Below are 24,734 nucleotides of genomic sequence, written 5' to 3'. Positions count from 1 at the left end.
CTAACCTGAAGTATCTTTGTCTCCTTAATCTTACCTCGGTGATCACCCGGCTTCCTGGCTATCTAGTAGTACAAATCTACAGAAAGAGGCCTTCCCCACCATTTTTCTTCTTCTTCTTCTTCTTCTTCTTCTTCTTCTTCTTCTTCTTATTCTTCTTATTATTATTATCATTATTATTATTATCATTATTATTATTATCATTATTATTATTACCTCCAGGGTTATCTCTGGGGTTTGATGACTGCACTATGAATCCACTGCTCCTGGAAGCCATTTTTTCCCCATTTTATTGGACAGGACACAGGGAAATTGAGAGAGGAGGGAAAGATAGTAAGGGGAAGAGAGAGATAGACACCTGCAGACCTGTTTCATCGCTTGTGAAGCGACCCCCCTGCAGGTGGGGAGCCAGCCGGCGGGCTCGAACCGAGATCTTTGTGTGGGTCCTTGTGCTTCGCGCCACGTGCGCTTAACCCAGTGCCCCACCGCCCAGCCTCCCACCGACTTATTCTCAAACCTCCCTCCTCCCTGCACCCCTGCCCCTGAGCTCTGCCTCCCCTCCTTGTGAAGGGATGGTAGCCGAAATCCTCTTCCCAACCACGCTTTCCTACTTCACAATCCCGAACGTTGGCCATGCTGACAGTCGGCTACGCCTTCTGAAATTTAAAACACACAACAAGACTGAATGAAGCTGTATTCGGTGTCTTTTTATTATTATTATTATTTTATTTGTTTATTTTTATTTTCAGCTCAGCCACTGCTTCTCTCTCAAGACCTGTCTCAGTTTCTTATCCCCCAAAGTGACTGTGTGCCTATCAACGCCATGGACTACAGGCATCAGTAACAGAGGAAGGATCTTCTCTTTCTTATTGGATTCCCATAAGGAAACCTACGAGTCTTGGCCTGCCTGTTGAGAGCTTGGATCATTAATCATGAGAATAGTCCAAAAACTCATCCGTAACAGACAACACAGAATAACGAGAGGGAGCAAAGGGACACCCTGGCTACTCATGTCTCGGGGACCGAGGCCAGGAGGGGACAGCATGGGCAGATGGCACACGACACCCAAGGACACCGCTGAAAGGACACGTGGGACGTCAAGGAAGCTTGTTTTCCACGAACCCGTCTCCCATCCATCACGACCTCTCTCCACCTCTGACCTCTTCCTTACAACATGACGATTTAGTTGAGCTCTCCTGGAATCACGGCTAGTGGTAACTGGAATATATATCAGCATCAGCTTGACTGTCTGGTACCCAAACACAGTGTCTATCTGGGAAAAGCCTTGCCCCCCCCCCACCTCCCGCCATGGTGTGAGGCATCAGAGAAGTGAATGGTACACTAGAGCTACCCAGGCTGGACATTTCAGGATCAGGGACGGCACCTTCCTCTTCCTGGAGTTCCAGATGTGCCCGGCGTGCTCTTCTGCAGAAGCTTACGGGAAGCCCATGGAAGATATCTGGAGATAGGATATGTCCAGCCAGGAAGAGAAAGATGAAGATGGGAAGAGGTCGCTCATGGACAGAAATGGAGAAATCAGAACAGAATAGCACACCTTGAACTGAGTCTGGTGTCTTATACCAAAGTAAAGGACTCTGGAGAAGTTTGGGGGAGGGAGGGCTTTCAGGTCCTGGTGCTTGATGCTAGGTCCTGAAGGAGGACCTAGACTGGGGTGCGGGAGAGTATTTTGTAGAAAACTGAGAAATGTTACACATGGAGGGGCCGGGTGATGGTGCACCCTGGTTGAGCGCACATGTTACAATGCGCGAGAACCCAGGTTCGAGGCCCCGGCCCCCAGCTGCAGAGGGAAAGCTTTACTAGTGGTGAAGCAGGGCTGCAGGTGTCTCTCTGTCTCTGTCTCTCTCTCTGTGTCACCCCCTTCCCTCTCAATTTCTGGTTGTCTCTAGATAATAAATACATAGATGATAATAAAAAGAGAATAAAAAAACAATGTTACACAGGGACAACCGCTGTATTTACTATAAATCATTCATCCCCACAATACAAAAATAAAAATAAGTAAATGAAAATTAAAAAAAAAATAAGCTAACAAAACTGAGATGGAGACTTAAAGTCTCTGCTATTTTTCTTTCTAGACTGAGACTTGTATTCAGTGCTGAGTGCTTGGGCTATGGCAAGAGGCCTCCGGGCAACAGAGAAACACTGAGATAGACATCGTGGGTGGACACTGTCCTGGGGAGAGCCAGACGGGTGAGCGTCCTCTCCTGCAGTGCCCAGCACTGGCCTGCGGAGAGAAGAACTTCTTGTTCCATGGATAGGATTTTTTTGGTAATCCATTCCACAGAAGCTTCCGTTTCTGAGATTATGCAGAGACTGTCTTCAGGCAGGAGAACTGGGTGGTATTTCTTGAGGCAAGTCCTCACTCTGACGTTGCCAAGCCACACAATGAACGTGCAGCTGACATCTCTGCTCGCCACCTCCAGATTTTACAATTAATAATGTTTGAAAGGTGGCAGACCAAGTCACAGGATGGGTGATTATCTCCAGGCAGCCAAAGTTCGGAGAGCTAGTAATAGTTTTTTAGAAACCATTCTTCTTCTTCTTTATTTATTCCCTTTTGTTGCTCTTGTTGTTTTATTGTTGTAGTTATTATTGATGCTTTTGGACAGGACAGAGAGAAATGGAGAGAGGAGGGGAAGACAGAGAGGGGGAGAGAAAGACAGACACCTGCAGACCTGCTTCACTGCCTGTGAAGCGACTCCCCTGCAGGTGGGGAGCCGGGGGCTTGAGCCAGGATCCTGACGCCGGTCCTTGTGCTTTGCGCCACGTGCGCTTAACCCGCTGCGCTACCGCCCGACTCCCAAAACCATTCTTCTTCTTTCTTTTCTTTTTCTTTTTCTTTCTTTCTTTCCTTCATTTTTCTAATTATCTCTATTTATTATTATTTCTTAGCAACAACCAGAAATCAAGAGGGAAGGGGCTGATAGAGAGGGAGGAAAAAGACAGAGAGATACCTGCAGCCCTGCTTCACCACTTGTGAAGATTTTTCCCCTGCAGGTGGGGATGGGGGAGCTTGGACATTGTGACGTGTGTGCTCAACCAGACTCACCACCACCTGCCCCCAGAAGCCGTTTTCTTAACCAGCCACTGGAATGGGGACGCAGATGCAGGGGCCATGCAGACTGAATCAGAGAGCAGAGTCCAGGCGGGGGGGGGCGGGGGGGGGGGATCCAGCTTTCTTCTCGCCTCATCTCGCCCCTCGCGTAATGAAGAATGGCGGGAGATGCTCCAGTCCTTGGAGTGAATGGAATTTGCAGACGGTTCGTCATTCTTTGCATTTGCCCTACCAGTGATTGACAAACACCTCTTCCCACAATGGTAAGCCTCTAGACATCAGAAACATTCCTTGAAAGAGTAATTCTCAGAGCCTTCTAGTGACTCAAAACTTGCCTCCCCAACACCCTGTGGCAACAGCCCTGACCTTGAATTGCAAACAATAACAATAACCCACATTCCTTTCTGGGAGAAACAAATCTCCAAACAGCTCCTATGATCCTCTGCCAGAGTCCCTCCAAACCTCCTGTGTATGAAATGGTCACCTTCTAATTAAGAGTCATCTTTAGTTCTCTCTCTCTCTCTCTCATCATCATCTGTTAGAGTGCTTTCAGTTAAAGGTAATTAAAAATCTCTCTCTCTCTTTCTCTCTCTCTCTCCATCTCTCTCTCTCAGATCATCTGTTAGAATGCTTTCAGTTAAAGGTGATTAAAAAAACTCTCTCTTTCTCTCTCTCCATCTCTCTTTCTCTCTCTCTCTCTCTCCCTCTCTCTCTCTCTCAGATCATCTGTTAGAATGCTTTCAGTTAAAGGTGATTTAAAAAACTCTCTCTCTTTCTCTCTCTCTTTCCATCTCTCTCCCTCTCTGTCTCCCTCTCCCTCCCTCCCTCTCTCTCTCTCTCTCTCTCTCTCTTTCTCTCGGCTCATCTGTTAGAATGCTTTCAGTTAAAGGTGATTAAAAACACACACACACACTCTCTCTCTCTCTCTTTCTCTCTCTCTTTCTCTCGGATCATCTGTTAGAATGCTTTCAGATAAAAGATGATTAAAAAGACCTCAATTTAGCTGAAAGAATAACTAGAAACTCCAGACTCAGGGCAATTTAGACACCATTTTTCGGTCTGAGCCACGAGTCCATTTTCTGGTGGTTTGCTGCACCGGCGGGCGGTTATCTCTGTGTTAACTTGCTCCCCAGACTGCCTTCCCTGCCGGCTGCTGGCTGCCTGCCAGTAGCAATTAGTGCCGCGTGAGGCAGGTCGCTTCCCATTAACTGCTGGGAAAAAGAAAACACTAAGATTTGCCTCAATCGGCCACCCCTGCACCAATCCCCAAGACCAAGGGAACGCCACACAGCGAGAAACTCCGGCCTGGATTAATTAAACCAATTACAGGGCAAAGAAAGATTGGGCGTCCCTGGCTGGGCCCAGTTGGGCTGCACCTGCCATGGGACAGGCGGGGAACAGCCCTGAATCTTCTGGTGCCTGTGGTCCTCTCATGGACGGGATGAGCGGGGAGGGCTGGAACGGCTGTCTGGGTCAGGGCTATGTCGGGAGATGGGTCTTGGGCCAGAGGGAAAGTTTTCCAAGTAGGATATGTATGTGCCTAGCCATGTGCATGGTTCACAGTCAAGACTCAGACTCCCACCCCCTGCACACACCATCTCTCTATCAGAATGAAAAGACCAGTCTGGGGTGAGGGAAATCTTATTTGTATAAAGTCCCAGCTGCATTAAAAAAGCAAAAAGAAAATCAGGCAGCCAGACAATGGTGCGCCCGGTTTAAGCACACACATCACAGTGCTCAAGTGTCCAGGTTCAAGCCCCCGGTTTCCATCTGCAGGGGGAAAGTTTCACAAGTGGTGCAGCAGGGCTGCAGGTGTCTCTCTCTCTCTCTCTCTCTCTCTCCTTCTTTATCTCCCCCTCTCCTCTCAATTTCTGGCTGTCTCTATCCAATAATAGATAATACATATATTAAATATTTTATTTAAAAAAATTTGTGATTGGATAGAGACAGCCAGAAATTGAGAGGGGTAAAGGGAAAGAGAGAGAGAGAGAGAGAGAGAGCAACAGAGAGATCCCTGCAGCCCTGCTTCACCACTCGTGAAGCTTTCCCCCTGCAGGTGGGGGCCTGAGGCTTGAACATGGGTCCTTGCACACTGTAATATGAGTGCTCAGCCAGGTGCGCCACCACCAGTCCCATAAAAAAAGTATTTTAAAAAATCATTCTTTTCTTTTGAAAAAAGTTCCTCTATTTGTACGATCTTAGATTCCATCCTCCCCCCCACACACACACACTGTAAAAAAAAAAAAAAAGCAGGCAAAACTTGTGAACTCTGTGATTAATACAGGTATCTAAATTGTTTTTGTTTTACTTTGCTTTGCATGTCATTAAGATGAACTTTCAAAAAGTCCCCAAAAGCATATACTTATACATCTATCATTTTAAATAAGTTTTTTTATATTTATTTATTCTCTTGTTGTCTTGTTGTTTTATTGTTGTAGTTACTATTGTTGTGTCATTGTTGGATAGGACAGAGAGACATGGAGAGAGGAGGGGAAGACAGAGAGAGGGAGAGAAAGACAGACACCTGCAGACCTGCTTCATCACCTGTGAAGCAACTCCCCTGCAGGTGGGGAGCCAGGGGCTCGAACCAGGATCCTTATGCCGGTCCTTGTGCTTTGTGCTACGTGCGCTTAACCCGCTGCACTACCGCCTCCCACATCTATAATGTTAAAAGCCAATGGTTCATATAGCCCAATAATTAGAAGATTTCTACACAACACACACATCTGATTAATATCAAAGGCCGGTAAAGAAATCATACAACAGGGGCCAGGCAGTGGCACACCTGGCTGAGCGCACATGTTACCACGCACAAGGACCCAGGTTCAAGCCTCCGGTCCCCACCTGCAGGGGGAAAGCTTTGCATGTGGTGAAGCAGAGCTGCAGGTGTCTCTCTGTCTCTCTCCGTCTCTATCACTCCCTTCTCTCTCCATTTCTGGCTGTTTCTATGCAATAAATAAAGACAATAAAAAAAAACATTAGAAAAAAGAAATCATTGGGTGGGTGGCAGGGAGAATACAGGTCCAAGAAAGATGACAGAGGACCTAGTGGGGGTTGTATTGTTACATGGAAAACTGGGGAATGTTATGCATGTGCAAACTATTGTATTTACTGTCAAATGTAAAACATTAATTCCCCAGTAAAGAAATTTAAAAGAATGACTATTACACCCAGAGCCATATACAAATTTAATGCAATCCTATCAATAACCCATCATTTTTATTAGTAATTTAATGGTGATTAACAAGATTGTAGGATAAGAGGGACACAGTTCCCACCACCAGAGTTCTAATTCCTACCCCTCCACTGGAAGCTTCCCTGTTCTTATCCCTCTGGGGGTGTGAATCAAAGTTCCTGATGGGGTACAGAAAGTGGAAGGTCTGGCTCCTGTAATTGCTTCTCCACTGAACAGATCCCATCATTTAAAAAAGAGAATAAAAATACTTATTTGGAAAAAGAAAATACCTAGAGTATTGCACCAAAGTCAAAGAGTCTGGCGTGGGGGGGTTCAGGTCATGGAACATGATGGCAGAGGAGGACCTAGTGGGAGTTGAATTGTTTTGTGGAAAGGTGGGAAATGTTACCCATGGACAAACCATTGCGTTTAATGTCAACTGTAAGCCATAAAAAAAAAAAAAACCCACATTAATTCCCCAATAACGAAATTTTTTTTAAAAAATCACACAACTGATCAACAACAACAAAAACCACCTAGCAACAAAAGTGAGCAAACAACATAAGTAACAGCTCTTGACAAGAGCTCCGCACGGGATCCACAGACGCCTGAGATCTGTCCCGCCTCTCTTGTGGTTAGAGAAACCATGCAGAGAGTAAAGCCACACAGAGAGACCACCTCACACCTGCGAGGCTGGTCAACATGGAGGACCCGGGGAGATGGCGAGAGCTGGAGTGGATCATAGGAGCAAACAAGGAATCCCGCAGCAACAGTGCTGGGGACAAACGCTGGCTCAGCCCCTACCGGAGACGGTGGACAGGCCTTCAGCAAAGGCGGAATTCTCTCACGACCCAAAAGTGTGGTTCCTTGGGCATCTACCCAGAGGACGTGAAGACGCTAGCTTGAAGAGACTTACGCACGATGCTATTATACATAACTGCCTGATTCGCGACCACCAGGGAGTGGGAGTAACTTAAGTGCCATGGACAGATGACTAGATAAAGGAGCCAGGGGTCGCATCTTTAGTAGAATGTCATGCATGATGCGATTAAAAATCAAAATGACAGGGGCCAGGCGGTGGTGTACCTGGTTAAGTGGACCCAGGTTCAAGCCCCTGGTCCCCACCTGCAGGGGAGTCACTTCACAGGCGGTGAAGCAGGTCTGCAGGTGTCTGTCTTTCTCTCCTCCTCTCTGTCCTCCCCTCCTTTCTCCATTTCTCTCAGTCCTATCCAACAACAACAACAACAGCTATAACAACAATAATGATAAAAACAACAACAAGTGTAACAAGGGCAACAAAAATGGCCTCCGGGAGCAGAGGATTCGCGGTGCAGGCACCGAGCCCCAGCAATAACCCCGGAGGCAATAAAACAGAACAAGACACACAAACAAACAAAAAGAGAGCTGGCCCACCTCTAAAGTCGTCCGAAGAACTATGGAGGCCATGGCTGGGTAGGGGCACCCCTACTGTTGATGGATGTGGAGTAGAGTGACACCCCCTGTAATAGTAACTTCCTGAACAGCATAATAAACCCACTCAAAAAAAACATCTTAGATAGCAAATAAAATAAAAATGAGGCCAATAGTTTCCATTCACGTCTGTTTCTAGAGCTCAGTGCTGGTTTTTATGCATTTTTCTCTCTGTGAAGACATTTTGAATTCTGTTCCCTCCTGTCTGTGTATTAGCTTCCTCTTGGCACAGGGATACCTTGTCCTCCAAGTTATGTGATGGGATAGGACCAAGACAAAGTCAAGAACAAAGCCCTGAGAAGCCAGGAGGGGAACTAATGCCAAATTCTTCAACCAGTTAACATTTCTGCCTAGAGGTTAATAACCAGAATATATCAAGAGCTCACCAAACTCAGCAACAAGAAAACAAATGACCTCATGCAAAAATGGGGGGAGGACACGGACAGAATATTCACCACAGAAGAGATCCAAAAGGCCGAGAAACACATGAAAAAATGCTCCAAGTCTCTGATTGTCAGAGAAATGCAAATAGAGACAACAATGAGATACCACTTCACTCCTGTGAGAATGTCACACATCAGAAAAGGTAACAGCAGCAAATGCTGGAGAGGGTGTGGGGTCAAAGGAACCCTCCTGCACTGCTGGTGGGAATGTCAATGGGTCCAACCTCTGTGGAGAGCAGTCTGGAGAACTCTCAGAAGGCTAGAAGTGGACCTGCCCTATGATCCTGCAATTCCTCTCCTGGGGATAGATCTTAAGGAACCCAACACACCCATCCAAAAAGATCTGTGTACACATATGTTCTTGGCAGCACAATTTGTACTAGCCAAAACCTGGAAGCAACCCAGTTGTCTAAAATCAGATGAGTGGCTGAGCAAGTTGTGGTCAAGATATAGTATGGAATACTACTCAGCTGTTAAGACTGAAGAATTCACCTACTTCACCTCCTCTTGGATGGAGCTTAAAGGAATCTTGTGATGCGAGATAAGTCAGAAACAGAAGGATGAAGATGGGATGATCTCACTCATAGACAGAAGTTGAAAAATAAGAACAGAAGGGAAAACACTAAGCAGAACTTGGAGTGAAGTTGGTGTATTGCACCAAAGTCAAAGACTCTGGGGTTTGGGGGTGGTGGTGGTGGTGGTGCGTGTTCAGGTCCCGGAACATGATGGCTGAGGAGGACCTAGTGGGGGTTGAATTGTTATGTGGGAAACTGGGAAATATTATGCATGTACAGAATATTGTATTTTACTGTAAACCATTAATCCCCCAATATAGGAATAGTAATAATAATAAAAAGACAAAGTCAGGAGACAAACCCTGAGAAGCCAGGCAGGAAACTATAGGCCAAATTCGTCAACCGGTTAACACATCTGCCTACTTTCATGACCATCCAGGTCTGTTTCTACACGCCTTGCCCATGAGGACATCTGGGACAGACTGACTAAAATCCTCCCCTCGATACTAACCCCTAAAGCTCTCAGACTCCTGAAATCCCCCGGGTTACTAACCTTGAGAAAAACTAAGTGTGTGTGTGGGGGGGGGGGGGGTAACTTGGCACGCGTGTGTTTGCTGCTCTCCGACTGAGTGCTGTAAGAAGTCTCATCAATCTCCAAGTGCTCTCCATTCCTTTAGAGTGATCCATTCAAGAATGCAATTAAAGATCAACTTGGCCGATCTAATGCTTGCTCGAATCTACTTTTGTCGCCCTTTGAGAAAACTGAGATGATAAATCTTCTCAAAACCATACCTGTGGGTCCCCCCAGCTATTTCTGTCAGTCCCAGGGGTTCCCACCAGTCATTCTGTGACTGTATCTGCAGGTCCCTCAAACAAGGTGGAATGTGATTTGTGTAGGGATGCAAACTTGAATTTTGAAATGCCTGGCTGCCTTCTTAGAATCTCTTCTTTTTATTTTACATTATTGAATTTTTTTTTCTGATAAACGGCTCCTCCTGGTATGTTTCTTTTCTTTTCTTTTTAAAATATATTTTATTTATTTACTGTTGGATAGAAACAGAGAGAAATTGAGAGGAGAGGGGGAGATAGAGAGGGAGAGAGACGGAGAGATACCTGCAGCCCTGCTTCACCACTCTTGGTGCTTGCAGGTGGGGACCGAGGGCTTGAACCTGGGTCCTTGTGTACTGTATGTGCTCCACCAGGTGGCCGCCACCTGGCTCTCTGCTCCTGGTGTTTTTCTACCTGCTCCATTTTGATAGCTTCTTTTCCACAGTAGGCAGGACGGGTGGAAAGCAGGACTGGGAAGACAGCACAAGGGTTCTGCAAGTCTTTCATGCCTGAGGCTCCAAGCTCCCAGGTTCAATCCCCAGCACCACCACGAGCCAGAGCTGAGCAGGGCTCTTGCATTTCACTCTGTGTCTTTCTCTCTATATCCCTCTGATTAAAATAAATTCTTTAGAAAAATCAGGAATGCAATGGCTCTGTCTCCTGTCTGTGTTAGCTGCAGTCTCAATATTCTTTCCGGCCTGCCCAGGAGTCCCGCCAATATGTGTGTCACCTGACTTGTATTGACCTATGAGGGAAGAGAATCACCTCCCTACCATGTCTCCAGAGACCCCACAACCTAGCTCGGACAGTTCTCCCATGTCCCGAGATGCTCCATGCTAACTCCTCCATGGAATTTGGCACATTGTCTTAGAACTGCCTCTCACATGTCTCTGCTCCTCACTTGGTGGGAAGTGGGTAGATCTTTCTCTCTTTTCTGCAAAGATTTTTAAAGTATGCAGAGTGCTTAATCAATGTTAATACATACTAATTGATTGACTAACATCCATCAACGTTAATAAGTATCAAATGCAGGGGGTGGGAGGAGCGGAGGTCGGGTCATGGTGCACCTGGTTGAGCGCACAGGTTACAGTGCACAAGGACCTGGGTTCAAGCCCCCGGTTCCCACCTCCCGGGGGGAAAGTTTTGGGAGAGGTGAAGCAGTTCTGCAGGTGTCTCTCTGCCTCTCTTCTTCTCTCTTCCCCCTTTCCTCTTGATTTCTTACTGTCTCTATCATTAAATAAAGATAATTTTTAAAAATAAGTATCAGAACCTATAATGTCCCCAGTCCTGGAACCTTAGGGTGGGGCCCACTTTCCTGCATGCTTCTCTCAATTCATATCAAATAATATTGCATCCGCCGATCACAACCTAATCAACCCAACGAGTGCCACCCCAGCACACTTCACTTCAGACTGTGTCCAGAGACTTCAGGTGTGGAATGACAACCCTTCAGCTTCATCACTCGGCTGAGACCTTTCCTTTCATAGTATTCTCTAATTCCATCCCAGGTGGTTCACTTCCTAACAAAGTCCCAAAACCTAGATATAGTCCAGGTCCCCTGAGATAGAGCATATGTTCACACGTGTCCATAAACCAGGGCAAATTATATACCTGAAAGCAGAAGTACACAATAGTCTGCAGTAAGTACCCCCCAACACTTCATCTGCACTATTCCAGCCTTTAGGACCATGATTGCTCAACCATTTGTTTGGCTTTGTATGTTAACTCTCTTTTCAGCCACCAGGTTCCAGATGCCAGCAGGATGCCGACCAAACTCCCCTGGACAGACGACCCCACCCATGTGTCCTGGAGCCCCGCTTCCCCAGAGCCCTGCCCCACTAGGGAAAGAGAGAGACAGGCTGGGAGTATGGATCCACCTGTCAACACCCATGTTCAGCAGGGAAGCAATGACAGAAGCCAGACCTTCCACCTTCTGCACCCCACAATGACCCTGGGTCCATACTCCCAGAGGGATAGAGAATAGGAAAGCTGTCAGGGGAGGGGATGGGATACCGATTTCTGGTGGTGGGAACTGTGTGGTGGAGTTGTGCCCCTCTTACCCTATGGTTTTGTAAATGTCTCCTTTTTTAAATAAATAAAAAAATAAGTATCAAATGTAATAAAATCATAAAGGCTATTTATAATCATTTTTAGTATGTCTCTTAATTTCTCCCCAAGTGTCCTGTCCTATTTTGTCACTGAACAAGTTTGCTTGGTGGCCAAACTAAATCTATGGTCAAATTTTCTTCAGAGATCTTCCAACTAAAAAGGTTACTTGTTGGGGAAAAAAAATAGTCTAACATTAGTGGGTAGATAGCAAAATGGTTATGCAAAAAGACTCATTCCTGAGGCTCCAAACCCCCAAGTTCAATCCCCTCACCAGCATATAAGCCAGAGCTAAGTGGTGCTCTGGTCAAATAATGATAACTTTAAAAAGAAGTGCAAAAACAATTCAAATATTAATGCACACTCAGTCCGAATACTATTATTCATTTGGGTTCTTTTTAATGCATGTGGTGCACATTTCCATAAGTATGAAAACAGAAGTGGAGCAACTCTCTTTGCAAAGACACAGTGAAATGTTCTTCCTGATTTAGGACATTTAGGGTCAGAAAAAAAAGCTGAGCAGTTCCGGTCACGTGCCTTGTCAGTGCATGACCCCAGGTCCACGTCCGGGCAGCTTCACAGATCTCTGGTGTTATCCTGTTTCTCCCTCTAGCTATCTGGAGGGAAAAACCAAAAAAACAAAACACAAAACACAACCTAGAAGTAGTGAAATAGGATATATGCAAGGTCCCAGCTCAAAGAAAAAAAAAAAAAAAAAAACAAGATCAAAAAACACATCCCAGTCATTAAGAGAACCTTAATATTTTGAAAGCATGAAAGTGCATTTTTTGAAAGTCCAATACAGTCGGTAAATTTGACTTAGCACTTAACTTTTCTGTTTCACCACATGGGTTTTTTCTACTGGCCTCCTTTTTCTTACTTATTTCTTAACTTACTCAAATTTTTTCACCTGGTTAGTACTTTATAAAATTTTAAAGCTAATGCTATAACAAGCTCATATCATGATATTTCATATTTCTAAGTGTATCTCGGGGTGAATACGTAATGAAGAAACACACTAAGCTTCTCACACTTGGGAGCCCAGTGCTTTATCCTCTGCACCACCGGCTCCTGGACCCTGTCACCATCAGCTTCTATTCGGAGAGTCGGTCTGGGTGCTTATGAGAATCGGGGCAGAGCTGATCTCACCTGGTGTTTGAACTTGACTGTATTTAGTTGTGAGACAGGTGGTGACGCTCTGTGTTGTTTCTCTCACTTTCTGTTTCAGTCGTCTATGCAGCCATCATCCTGATCCATTGCCAGAGATCAGCTGCTCCTGCAGTTATTTTGTTTGTTTTGTTTTGTTGTTGTTTTCAAACCACCTTCACCGGTGTCTCCACGCTTGCTGACAGCTCCGATTGATGGAGACCCAAACATAAGGCTTCTCTGACTAGAAAAGGACACTTGGTTGGTACAGTTGAAAGCACGCTACACTTTATTCCAGAGCCATTTATTTTTTAATTTTTTATTTATAAAAAGGAAACACTGACAAAACCATAGGATAAGAGGGGTACAACTCCACACAATTCCCATCACCAGAACTCCCTATCCCATCCCTTCCCCTGACAGCTTTCCTATTCTTTATCCCTCTGGGAGTATGGACCCAGGGTCATTGTGGGGTGCAGAAGGTGGAAGGTCTGGCTTCTGTCATTGCTTCCCCGCTGAACATGGGTGTTGACAGGTGGATCCATACTCCCAGTCTGCCTCTCTCTTTCCCTAGTGGGGAACCCAGAGACAATATTTTAAGCCAATCTAACGACAGATTTTAGCAGGGAAGACTTAAAAATAAAGTATCTCAGAGTTCTGGTGGTGGGAATTGTATGGAGTTGTACCCCTCTTATCCTATCATTTAGTCAATGTTTCCTTTTTACAAAAAAAAATTAAAGTATCTTTCTTTTTTCTATTTTTTCTATTTATTTATTTATTATTGGATAGAGACAGAGAGAAATTGAGAGGGGAGGGGGAGATAAAGAGGGAGAGAGATACAGAGACCCCTGCAGCCCTGCTTCACCACTCATGAAGCTTTCCCCCTGCAGATGGAGACCAGGGACTTGAACCTAGGTCCTTGCGCACTGTAATGTGTGCACTCAACCAGGTGCACCCCCACCAGGCCCCCAGTACCTTTCATTTTATTAAATATTAACATATTTACAACTCGTTTTCTACATAGTGCTAAAACAACTACAAGTTCCCTGTACAGTCTGAGACAAATCACCTAACCCTTCATTAATCTCAATGTTTCCATATAAAATTAACTCCAAAAATTCAGTCTACAGAGTTTGTGGTATGGGGTCTGGACCATTTTACTATGTTAAAGGCTCTCGGAAAGCATGTACCTACTCACGTCTTTCCGCCCTAAGATGCCTGTTCTCATCTGTTTTATTCCCACTTTTTGTTTCCTGTTCATTAATCCTTTTATCCTGCTTTATATCTTGCTCCCTTTCAGACACCAAGCTGCAGATGCTACCATGACGCCACCCTGACTTCCCTGGGCAGACGCCCTCAACCCATGTGTCCTGGAGCCTTCCCTCCCCAGAGCCCTGCCCCACTAGGGACAGATAGACACAGGCTGGGGGTGTGGATCCACCTGCCAACACCCATGTCCAGCGGAGAAGCAATGACAGAAGCCGGCACTCCCACCTTCTGCTCCCTGCACGGAATTCTGGTCCAGACTCCCAGAGAGGAGCATGACCCCAGGTCCACGGCCAGGCAGCACCAGGGATCTCTGGTGTTACCCTATCTCTCCCTCTAGCTATGGAGGAAAAAAAAAAAAAACAAGCTAGAAGTAGTGAAATAGCATATGTGCAAGGTCCCAGCTCAAAAAAAAAAAAAAAAAAAGAGAGATTTTTTTTTTCCTTTCGCTCTGAATCCTAATTCCATCAGGACCCAGAGAGAAAAGAGGAAAAAAAGAGGACATTTGTAAATAGTGATGGGTGTAGATGTGACTTGGAAAGGAAGAGAAGATGGAACCATGGGAAAAAAATGGGCAAATATATATAAATATAGACAGACAGTTATAGAAATAATAGTCAACCCATATCTGTGAGCGTGGGAGAACCATTGCAGTCTCCACTGGAGGGAATCAGGGCACAGAATTGTACCCCTGTTATCTCATGTTTTGTAAATCAGTATTAAGTCACTAATAAAATTAAGATCAAAGAATAGCATGTACCTTGCCATAATAAGCCATTTACAAGGACAGAAGCCAAGACTAACACAGAATTCTTCCCTCTAAGAGCAGAGTGGGATCTAATTTTCATTTCCCTTCTTGGAAATTATTATCTTTAAATTATTCACCCTTCTCTTCAAGTAAAAATGAATGAATGAATGAATGAATGAATGAATATACACTGCACCCTGCTATGTTGTAGCTTTGTGCATCTTAGCGTTATTTCCTCTATGTCCTTGAAGCTCTAAAGAGTCCACTCACTCTTCGATTTTCATTACATTTAAGTGGGTGACAGGTGCTAACACTATTCTCAGACATCGTCTGTTTTTAAGACCTTCACCCCAAAGTCAGGAGCAAAATTCTCCGCAGTGAACCCTACACCTATTCACGCTTGAAATCAGATCACTGACATATATGTCAGACCTGTTAAACCTGTCTGTCGAGCTTTATTCCCACTGTCGTACCTGCATTTAAACAGCTGTATTTAGAATCTCTATCATAACATTTTTGGAAACCGCCAACCTGTTTTCCAAGGTAGTTATACCAATGAACATTCATTCCCACAGGCGACATACAAGCATTCTGACTTCACCACACCCTCAGCCATGGTTTTCATTATTGGCTACTATTTATTATGGCGACTACAGTGGGTTGTGAGGGAGTCTCTCTCTGTGCCTAGAGTTTACATTTTCGTGGTGACTAGTAATACCAAGCACCGTTAATGTGACTATCAGATGTTTCCCATCTCTTTTTGAAGAAACGTATTCGTATCTTTTGTCCATTTTATTTTTATTTTTTAAATTTTTTAAATATTTATTTATTTATTCCCTTTTGTTGCCCTTATTGTTTTACTGTTGTAGTTATTGTTGTTATTGCTATTGATGTCCTCACTGTTGGACAGGACAGAGAGAAATGGAGAGAGGAGGGGAAGACAGAGAGGGGGAGAGAAAGACAGACACCTGCAGACCTGCTTCACCACCTGTCAAGCAACTCCCCTGCAGGTGGGGAGCCGGGGCCTCGAACCGGGATCCTTATACTGGTCCTTGCGCTTTGTGCCACGTGCGCTTAACCCATGAGTTTACATCTAAGTGAAACAAACATTTGAAAAAGAGAGTCCCTATCTTATAAAAACTGTTGTAGAGACTTTTTTTCCCCCTCAGATCAGTTAATGACGCTTGAATGACTTTGGTTTTTGCCCAGATTGGGCCAGGCTAAGTCAGAGAGCGATAATCACATGACAGTAACGTTTACGAACAAAGTGATGTTTTAAAACAGAAAATAAAATGCAAATAACTTGTAAAAAATCTAGCCTTGCATTATGTAAGATGTCCCCAGGAAGCTCCACAAGCTGTGAAGCAATGCTGTGCTCTCTCTCTCCGTCTGTGTTTCTCCCTCTCTGCCGTCTCTGAGAGAAAGAAACAAAGGAAAATAACAAGTCTGCTGCGGATCAGCGAGACCACAAGTGTGGAGCCTCAGCGAAGCCCTGGTGCCAAAAAAAAAAAAAAGTAAATAAAGGAGAAAAGAGAAAAAAAATACAAAATTCATGACAACTGTGATACTGGTGATAAAACTCTCAACTTCACAGTTAGCTGGCCTCAAACTAACTGAAAATTCCAGAAAGGAATCAAAACGTGAGACGGGGGGCCGGGTGGTGGCGCACCTGGTGGAGCGCACGTTACAGCGCACAAGGACCCGGGTTTGAGCCCCCAGTCCCCACCTGCAGGGGGAAAGTTTCACAAGTGGTGAAGCAGGGCTGCAGGTGCCTCTCTGTCTCTCTCCCTCTCTCTCCCTCCCTTCCCTCTCGATTTCTGACTGTTTCACCTATCCAATAAATAATAAAGATTAAAAATAAAACGTGAGAGAGGAGAAAGAAAGAAAAAGTCTGGGAGCAGTGGATTCAGTGTCTAGGCACTGAGCCCCAGTGATAACCCAGTGGCAAGAAGACCACCCCAAACACAGCGCAGCACAACACCAGCAAGACTCAAAGGAGAAAACTCAGTAGGCGGCCTTGGTGAACCGGCCATCTGAGCTGGCACTGAAGACAACAGGCAGAGTAGAGAAGACTGGGAGGCCGGCAGATCCCCCCTGACACCGACAAAGGCTTTCTTTCTCATGGACCACGCGAGACAAGCTCATTTATGGACATTTTCTGATGTTTCACAGTCCAGAACTCTTAAAAAGAGTTGCCCCTGTGTTTACTTGTACACCTCTCTTAAAGGAGGTAAAAACACAATGGCCAGCGATAATCCAATCACCAAACAGAAGAGCATTTTTCACCCTTACTGTCTTATCACAACAGTTTATACTCCCAAGCTACTCTTACATCTTTTACCTTTTAAAAGAACTGCTACCTATCAGTTTCCTCTTGTGTGTGGTGTCTGTACCAATCCCTTGCCTGTGTCTCTTACGTGCTGTTACTACCTACAGTTTGAGCCTCAACTTACCCCTCTTCCCATTTTACTCTTACAGACTTTTAACCCTAAACTCTAACGAGCGCAAGTTTTCTCTTAGTGATCTCATGCTTTCCACACTGATCTCAAAGACAAATGAAAAACTCCTACAGAATGTAAATTGGAGAGCAGTCTGGAGAAGCCTCAGAAGGCTAGAAGTGGACCTGCCCAATGACCCAGCAATTCCTCTCCCGGGGATAAGGAACCCAGCACACCCATCCAAAGAGATCTGTGTACAGCTGTGGTGTTCACAGCAGCACCATGTGTAACAGCCAAAAGCTGGGAGCAACCCAGGTGTCCAACAACAGATGAGTGGCCGAGCAAGCTGTGGTCTAGCTACAGAACAGAATACTACACCGCTGTTAAGAATAATGGATTCACCTTCTTCACCTCCTCTCGGATGGAGCTTGAAGGATTCCTGTGAAGTGAGATCAGCCAGAAAGAGAAGGATGAAGATGGGATGATCTCAATCATAGAGAGAAGTTAAAAAACAACATCAGAAGGGAAAACACTAAGCAGAACTTGGACTGGAGTTGGTGTCTTGCACCAAAGTCAAAGACTCTGGGGTGGGGTGAGGGTTCAGGTCCTGGAACAGGATGGCAGAGGACCTAGTGGGGGCTGAATTGTTATGTGGAAAACTGAGAAACGTTATGCATGTACAAACTACTGTATTTTACTGTCAACTGTAAACCATGAATCCCCCCAATAAAGAAAAAAATAGTGATTAGAAAATTGTAAACTTACAGGGTAAGTTAAACCCACACTCCCCACCACAGTTCTGGGTCCCTCCCCTCCCACCTCTCAAAGAGAACCACCAAGAGTTCAAAGTCTTAGAAATACTTTGTTTGCTTCTGGCTTTGTGTTCGTTTGCTTGTTTTGTTTTACAAGTTATGCGTACCAGTTCTGTAAATTGCACATATGAGTGAAAACATCTGGTTAATTTTATAAAAGATAAAAGGGATGAACTATAGGACTTCCCAAAGAAGGAAGTTGCTAGGCCGTAGCATGTTTGATATTCATGGACAAGCCCTCATAAGTCGGCAATATATATGATACGATATACATTGACATAGCATGTCAACCTACTCGGATATTGACCTGAGATTTAGAGAAGTGTCATTGTAACAACAAATAGTAGGAAGTGTCACTGTAACAACAAACATTACAGACATTGGCTTATATTTCTCAGAAAAGTAACAGTCCAGGTACACAGTAGATAAGAATAACTAAAATGTTAACTTATGGTGAGTGAAGAGTGGTCACACCTACCTTAAGATGTGAGACGGTACCCTTATGACAAGTCTTATAAAAAATAGTTCTTTTGAGGCCAGATGGTGGCGCACCTGGTTGAGCGCACATATTACAATGCGCAAGAACCCAGGTTTGAGTCCGGGTCACCACCTGCAGGAGAAGCTTTGGGAGCGGTGAAGCAGGGCTGCAGGTGTCTGTCTCTCTCTCTATCATCCCCTTCCCTCTTGATTTCTGGTTGTTTCTATCCAGTAAGTAAATATAATAAAAATGTTTAAAAATATTTCCTTGATAAATTAAATAATTACAAACACATTAAAATTATCATGTGGACTACCTCCCAAAATTATACCATATACATTTAATTTTTATTAATTAATTGGGTGGGGGTAGACAGCATAATGATTCTGTAGATTCTTTCATGCCTGAGGCTCGAAAGTCCCAGTTTCAGTCCCCTGCACCACTATCAGCCAGAGCTGAGCAGTGCTCTTGTAAGAAATAAATAAATAAGGGAGTCGGGTGGTAGTGCATCGGGTTAAGTGCACATGGCACAAAGCGCAAGGACCGGCATAAGGATCCCGGTTCGAGCCCCCGGCTCCCCACCTGCAGGGGAGTCGCTTCACAGGCGGTGAAGCAGGTCTGCAGGTGTCTGTCTTTCTCTCCCCCTCTGTCTTCCCCTCCTCTCTCCATTTCTCTCTGTCCTATCTAACAATGACGACATCAATAACAATAACAACTACAACAATAAAACAACAAGGGCAACAAAAGGGAAAATAAATAATAATAAAAAATTTAAAATAAATAAAAGAGAAAATAAGTAAATAAATCATAACTGTAACTGTGTCACTATTCTTTCTAGACAAAAAAAAAGTAAAGAAAGTCACATTAAAATAGTCAACTAGATAACTAAAGCAGTGAAGTTATTTTATCTCAAGGCATCCACTAATCCTGTGGAATCTGAGTTTCCTACATTTTCCCTGCCTCACAGAGAGAAAAGATAAAGAGACAAAAAATCCAGCATTTACTAGAGATAAGAAATATGATAAAAAATATCTCCTATGTATGTCTGTGGCTGTAAAAAGTCATACATCGGGAGTCGGGCTGTAGCGCAGCGGGTTAAGCGCACGTGGCGCAAAGCACAAGGACCGGCATAAGGATCCCGGTTCAAACCCCGGCTCCCCACCTGCAGGGGAGTCGCTTCCCAGGCGGTGAAGCAGGTCTGCAGGTGTCTGTCTTTCTCTCCCCCTCTCTGTCTTCCCCTCCTCTCTCCATGTCTCTCTGTCCTATCCAACAACGACAACAACAATAATAACTACAACCATAAAACAACAAGGGCAACACAAGGGAATAAATAAATAAAATAAATAAATATTTTTTTAAAAGTCATACATCAGGCCCAGGACACAGCACAGTGCTTAAACAGAGCTTAAACAGAATGCTTGTCATGCCTGAGGTTGCAAAGTATCAGGTGAAAATCCAAAGGAAGAAAGGGAAAGAAGAGAAGAAGGAATTAGGGAACAAGTAAGAAGGAGGGAAAAGGAAATGAACAGAACAGGAAAAAAGGTGTAACGAGCCAAAAAATCCCTAAGGGAAAAAAAGACAGGGAGGTCCTTCTCTCCCTCTATTCTTGTGAGCACTTGTTGTTTTTGTCCTTTCTGGTGGACGACATTCTCCCAGATGTGAAGTGACATTGCACGGTTGTCTCTATATTTCTTTAGTCACCAGAGACTCTGAGAATGTCTTCATAGACCTCTGCATCCAGGCTCGAACATTTGCCCACTGTACCCACAAAGAATCACGACATGCCAGTTGGTAAAAAAAAAAAAAGACTCTGAATCCCAAATATAAAATTCTATGTTGAACATGCTTAAATCAATTCAAGGTGGGAGTATACACACATGTACTAAGAGTCAGGTGATAAAATCTCAAGGCAGTCACAATCACAAGAGAGCTGAATAGAATTTAATGGACATGAAAAAGGCATGACTCAGATTTTAGATTTCAAGATGGTTTAAGTAAAACAGATACAGTTAGCAGAAAATTTAACACCTGAGGACAGAGTCCAAGAGACTATAGTATAACGTGAATACACAAAGAGTTGGGAAATGTCACGGACCCATTAGAGGACAGCATAGAGAACAGCATGAAACATTTCACCTTGAGCTAGAGCACCAGACATTTGCAAAAGTTAGAAAGAGTGAGGGAAGACACTAACTATAAGATGGAATCTCAGGGTTAAGCGCAGGTGGCGCAAAGCGCAAGAACCGGCGTAAGGATCCCGGTTCGAGCTCCCCGGCTCCCCACCTGCAGGGGAGTCGCTTCACAGGCGGTGAAGCAGGTCTGCAGGTCTGCCCCCTCTCTGTCTTCCCCTCCTCTCTCCATGTCTCTCTGTCCTATCCAACAATTATGACGTCAATAACAACAATAGTAACTACAACAATAAAACAAGGGCAACAAAAGGGAATGAATAAATAAATATTTAAAAAAGAAAAAAAGAGAATCAAAACACATGAACTTGAAAAAAAGTAAACAAATAGCCAACTTGTCTCTAAGACCTTGTGAGAAGGATGATGGTTACCACTGGGGCTGGGGTGGTGAGGACACAGAAATGCGGTGGTGGGTGTGGTGTGGAGATATATCACTATTATGTTATAGTCTTGGAAATCACTATTAAATTACTAATAAGCTTTTTAAAGAGCTGTTTGCACCTGCTATATACATAGCTTTAGGTTCCTGATTATTAAACAGTTTGTCCTGCTTTATATCTTCATAATTTCTCAGCCACCAAGTTACAGATGCTACCATGACACCATCCTGACCTCCCCGGACAGACGCCCTCACCCACGTGTCCTGGAGCCTCCCCTCCCCAGAGCCCTGCCCCACTAGGGACAGACAGACACAGGCTGGGGGTGTGGATCCACCTGCCAACACCCATGTCCAGCGGAGAAGCAATGACAGAAGCCACAACTCCCACCTTCTGCTCCCCATAAAGAATTTGGGTCCATGCTCCCAGAGGGATAAAGAACAGGGAAGTTTTCAATGGAGGGGATGGGATATGGAACTCTGGTGGTAGGAAATGTCTGGAATTATATCCCTCTTATCCTATGGCTTTGTCAATATTTTCTGTTTTTTATTTTATAAATAAATTAAATAAAAATTAAAAAAGAGCTACTTGTTTAGTGGAATTTATGATCTCTTGCAAGTCTAAAATCTAAGTATATTTCCTTTGTGAAAGTGAAATCATTATGAATTGAAAATAAGATACGGGAGTCAGACGGTAGCGCAGCGGGTTAAGCGCATGTAGTGCAAGGCACAAGGACTGGCGTAAGGATCCCGGTTGGAGCCCCCGGCTCCCCACCTGCAGGGGAGTCACTTCACAGGCGGTGAAGCAGGTCTGCAGGTGTCTGTCTTTCTCTCCCCTTCTCTGTCTTTCCCTCCTCTCTCCATTTCTCTAAAAATAAATAAATGAATAAATAAAAAGAAAACAAGATACCACATTTCATAGTATATTATATTTTCTTCTGATTCTTGAAAGATAGAACTCCACTTTACTTTGCATCTAACATTAGCACTGAGAAGCATGTTATCAATCCACTGCTTGTTTTTTTTAAACAATATGCTCTTTAAGTCTTAAGAAAAGTCTTTGTTGCTTTGAAATTCATTCTAGTATATTTATTTATTGAGCAGAGGTAGAGAGTAATTGAGATTATAAATAATACAGGCAGTTATAGAAATAAGAGTCAAGCCCTATCTGTGACCTTGGGAGATCCACTGCAGTTTCCAATGGAGGGAACGGGGACAGAGCTCTGGTGGTGGGAACAGTGTAGAATTAGACCCCTATTATGTCATAATTTTGCAAATCAATATTAAATCCCTAATAATAATTAACAGAATCAAAGTGATATTTTTTAAAATAAAAAAGGCTATTTTTTTAGGAGACCAATTTACTTACATAATTAATAACCTTGTCAATGTTGTAAGCTAAATAATAAAGTTAGTATGGAAACCCCCCACCCCACACACACACACGTATTACCTATTAGGGCAAGATATAAGGTTGGGCTCAACCAAGGCATTTTGACAATAAAAGCAGACAGATGAGAGAAACAGAGCATCTTGTACGAGGCCCGGCACCTGCTTTTCCTTTCACACAGGCGCTGAGAAGCAGGACACCATTTGGCAGTGTTTTCTCTGAGAAGCAAGGGAAGGCTAGCACTCACCTTGAGCTGCGTTCTGGTTCTATACAATGTCCTTAAACAGGTTTAAAAATTGCTTCTCTCTCTCGGGCAGATTTTTAATTACAGATAAAGTATTCCCGTGGACATTCTTTTAAATCAGATTCCTCGTCTGTTTACAAATGCCCAGTTTTTAACGGGTTGCTGGCACTCTGACCTCACTAGCCCTGGTGTCATGGCAGTCCTCTGCCTTCTGACACAGACAGTCATTCCCTGGAAGGCTTGTCATGAATCACCTCTCGCTGCAGACGTCTGTATGTCCAATAGGAGGTTTTCCCCCACCCTGTATGAGTACCATTATTTCTCTTAGCATCTCAAAAACTCTTGATACCATGTATTTGGCTCCGGGGTAAAAAAAAAATTTTTTTTGCAAGGTTTAACTGATGAAGAAATAAAAGTGATTTATTAAAGGCTTCTGAGAAAGGATTGCGAGAGACAGATCACCATAGCTGCTCACAAAAAAAAAAAAAAAAAGCAGGAAAGTCATAAAGGAAGACTGCGTGCGGGAGGGAGATTGTTCAGGAGTTTGGAGATCTCTCTCTTTCTCTCTCTCTCTCTCTCTCTCTCTCTCTCTCTCTGACACAGATGGAACTAGAAAGGATTGTGTTAAGGGAATAAGCCTAAAGAAGAAAATGAACCAGATGATCTTGCCTGCGGTGGAAGTGAAGGAAAATAAATAAATACATAAGGGGGGCCAGGCAGCGGCTCACCTGTGCATACACTGCAGTGCACATGGATTCAGGTTCAGAGCCCCTGGTCCCCACCTGCATGGGGGAGCAAGCTTCACAAGTGGTGAAGATGGTATTCCTCTGTCTCTCTCCCTCTCTCCCTCCCACCTCTCAAAATTTCTCTCTGTCTCTATTGGATAATAAACGGATAAAATATTTAAAATAAGTAAGAAAAATACCGGGAGGAACATGAATCAACTGGTCAACCTCAGCAGGCCTGGAGGAAGAACAGACGAGAGAACAGAGTGGCTGGGGACCCAGTGTTCTGTGCTGGAGGGACCCATGACCCTGGCGGTGGGTGGGTGAGGTGTGTGGTCACCACATGAAAAGACGCTCCCCGCCCCCATGACAAGAAGCCTGTCAATCACCGTTTGCTTCATAAAGTGGTTCCGTAAAAGTGCTCTGACTCCCCTTTCAGTGCTGCAAACAGCAGACCCATTTCAATTCCAGGGCCTGACCTTAGCTTCACTGGACTCAGCCCAGCTGGCAAAAGGCTCAGACCTACAGGGAAGCAGAGGTCACACACACCTTCCTGTGCAGCATCTGGGCCCCAGATCAGATCGACGGGAGTTACAGCCAACAATCCTTAGATGCTTTCTCCATAGTTTTAAATTTATTTTCCCTTTTTTTGTTGCCCTTGTTTTGTTGTAGTTATTATTGTTAATGTCATCATTGTTGGATAGGAGAGAGAGAGAGAGAAATGGAGAGAGGAGAAGAAGACAAGGGTCCAATTCCCACCACCAGAACTCCTTTTCCCATCACCTCCATTGGAAGCTTTCCCATTCTTTATCCCTCTGGGAGTCTGGACCCAAATTCTTTATGGGGAGCAGAAGGTGGGAGTTGTGGCTTCTGTAATTGCTTCTCTGCTGGACATGGGTGTTGGCAGGTGGATCCACACCCCCAGCCTGTGTCTGTCTGTCCCTAGTGGGGCAGGGCTCTGGGGAGGGGAGGCTCCAGGACACATGGGGGAGGGCGTCTGCCCAGGGAGGTCAGGTTGGCGTCATGGCAGCATCTGCAACTTGGTGGCTGAAAATATAAAGCAGAACAAACTGTTTAATAATCAGGAACCTAAAGGTAAGAATAGAGCAGATGAGATTAGGGGTCTCCATTTTGAGAAAAGCTAGCAGGTCTGTTTTAGGTATATTCCAAGGGGCCCATGGCCCTACTAGTTTTTGCCTGAGCCTGAAAGCTAACAGGCAGGTGGGCTAAAGGTATTGTTTGGGGAGATGGTGTCAGAGTTGGACATAGAAAACTGAATCAGGGCAGAGAGTAGCTCCCAAATATGGGGAAAGTA

General features: G+C 44.5%; 1 long non-coding RNA gene across 1 annotated transcript; it reads right to left on the bottom strand.

The window, feature by feature from the left end:
- Positions 1 to 287: 287 nt before the first annotated feature.
- Positions 288 to 23,399, bottom strand: LOC132536873 (uncharacterized). The gene is made up of 3 exons (XR_009548418.1): positions 22,698 to 23,399; positions 1,349 to 1,456; positions 288 to 653 (listed from the first exon to the last, which is right to left on the bottom strand). It is a non-coding gene; the product is annotated as an uncharacterized LOC132536873 (long non-coding RNA).
- Positions 23,400 to 24,734: the final 1,335 nt, after the last annotated feature.

Source organism: Erinaceus europaeus, chromosome 2, assembly GCF_950295315.1.
Source record: "Erinaceus europaeus chromosome 2, mEriEur2.1, whole genome shotgun sequence".
Lineage (NCBI taxonomy): Eukaryota > Metazoa > Chordata > Mammalia > Eulipotyphla > Erinaceidae > Erinaceus > Erinaceus europaeus.
Note: the sequence above shows the minus strand (reverse complement) of the source record. Positions and strands in the feature narration are given on the sequence as shown.